The 2,500-nt window shown below is 41.6% G+C and overlaps 1 protein-coding gene across 1 annotated transcript in view; it reads left to right on the top strand.

Moving 5' to 3' along the window:
* The window catches only part of LOC113805629 (fat-like cadherin-related tumor suppressor homolog), a gene marked incomplete in the record, with an annotated part of 212,956 nt that overhangs the window by 105,290 nt on the left and 105,166 nt on the right, over positions 1 to 2,500 (top strand).

The following is a 2,500-nucleotide window of genomic DNA, read 5'->3' as shown; positions in this document are numbered from 1 at the left end:
CTCGGGTACTCCCGGGCCGATGTCAAGAACTGCTCTTTTCTCTCCACGAGACACTGTAAAAGGTCGTGGTCCTCTTATATAGTGATTGCATTACTGGTGGGCAGTGGTGAAACACTGACGTGGCTGTCCTCTTTATTGGTTAAAGAGTAACACGCACTAATAAATAAATACACGAGTATCATGATGAAGAACACGCCAACGAAGCGGTGCGACCGGCGACAGGTAGTCAGCGTGAGCTTGAGCGCGACCCGCCCGGTCAAGGGCAGGCTCGCCGAGGGTGTGAGGGTGAGGTCAAGTTCTGCTGACCTCTTATAGGCCCGCGGGATGCCCGAGGAAGGCTTGGGTTATATTTGGATGCAGGGATACCGAGAGTGGCGTGGGTAGACTCCAAGGGAGGAAACTTAGAGGAAACCATGCCTCCCATGCCACGTGGATGGTCTCTTCTGTAGTATACTATATCGCTCCGATTATAGAAGAGTATCCACGTGGCTTGGGAGGCATAGTTTCCTCTGTAAGTTTACACTAAAACATCTGGATGGTCTCTTTTATAAAATACTATAGTCACCGCCTGATAATGATGGCGACATTGGCTTACGCTGCTGCCATCCTTCTACTAAGGGCAGTTACTGGTGGCGTGGAGGCCAGGGCTATCTGTTTGGGTTTCTTGGCATGAATGTGGTGTAGGGCAAAGGATGGTACCAGCACTGGGCTAAACGGTGGTGGTGCCTCTTATTGCAGCGTAGTCTTCCTGTTTCATTGCTAGTGGTTCTTCTGGTAAGTTGCTGTTGCTTCAGCAACAGGGATAAGGATAAGGACAAATCTGATATGCCCGGGCTTTGTCTATGAGGGGAGCCCAGTCTTTGTCGAATAATGCTGATTTGATCAATGTGTGTCATGTATTGCTGCTCTAAGTTTAGTCCTTACCAACCGTTGTGTCTAACCCGTTGTAACCTCCAGACACCAGCTGAAACTTTTTGTGCCTGGGCAGGACACGTTCCAAATCCAGGACCTTAAGTAGGCTGAGAGTTGTGTGAGGAAATCGCGAATGAGGGGAATCTACTTGAGCACTCCAATCAGAGATCCACGGTGTCCATTGTCAATCAGTCAAGACATTGATCACCAGCAGATGCATCTGCTGGTGATCAATGAGCAAGAGGCCGTTGGGTCTAGCATGCCTATGATGTATGTGAAGTGTGATTTGTGCAGGTTATGGGTCATGGCTGCCACAGGATCTATAGGGAAGATGGGTAAACCTAGTTGTTGACTCAAGATACTATGGTCGAGGTATCTCGGGTACAGCCATGGTCAGCACTCAACCACAACTGCTATGGTGATCCTTTGATATATTATAATAGGGCGAGCCAGTGAACATAAATATTTCTTAATCTACAGATCTCAGATTGGATACCTGGCCACAGCGTGTAACAAAGTGGTCATGAGTATAATTTCTCTCCTTGATGATACCATTTATTTCTTCAAAGTATGGTGGCCCTGTATTAAGAATACAATAGAGTACATACACTTTTGCAGAGCCAACTTATGTTTCTAATGTATAGGTATGGAAAGAAAAGTTTGAATATCCGGCTGGTGACACAACATCTGTGCACTCTTCTGATCTGCAGTTTGTGAAATTGCGATGAGGTATTCGACAGGACCTCGGTAGCAAAGAAGACAGCTTCTATTCATGTATTAGATATGGCCTAAATATTCGCCTTTGCATTCACTCTCTCACTATAAGTAGATATTTTCCATAACTAAATGAAAGTAAAGAAAAAGTATGATATGCGTGAGAAGACGAATTAAGCAAAGCGACAAATCTGTCCCTCCAAGCCCTCGCAGGCCCCATGTTCATGGTCATCTCTCACTGATCAGTCAATGCATCATAAGCAGAGGAAGCGCACATAAGGATGAACATATTTGATATTATTTGTTCAATTTTCTATGGCCGAACTCTTAAATATGTTCAAAATCAGTTTATCAAAGTAAACAGAAATCAAATGTCTATGAATATATATATATATATATATATATATATATATATATATATATATGTATGTATGTATGTATGTATGTATGTATGTATGTATGTATGTATGTATGTATGTATATATATATATATATATATATATATATATATATATATATATATATATACATATATAATATATATACATATCAACAACTATGCAAAATTCCGATGTAGCTTCCTTTACAAAATAAAATCGGAGTGCCACATTAATAATGAATGCTACTGAGATTGGAAATAAAACTATGGCATACCTGACGTATGTTAACATCATGAATAACTGTGACTGTATACAGAACTTTAGTAATGGTTCTAGAAGACAATACTGCAATTCATCACATTCTTTGTATGACCAATATGAATTAGTGTAAAGTAATAAATGTTGGCCATGGTGCTGCATCATGTTTCAGCAACGTACCATGTGCTGCAAGTGGTGCCAATGAAGAAGTGGCATTGGACGTGTGATATTACGAT

Source organism: Penaeus vannamei, chromosome 9, assembly GCF_042767895.1.
Source record: "Penaeus vannamei isolate JL-2024 chromosome 9, ASM4276789v1, whole genome shotgun sequence".
NCBI classification, from domain to species: Eukaryota; Metazoa; Arthropoda; class Malacostraca; order Decapoda; family Penaeidae; genus Penaeus; species Penaeus vannamei.
Note: the sequence above shows the minus strand (reverse complement) of the source record. Positions and strands in the feature narration are given on the sequence as shown.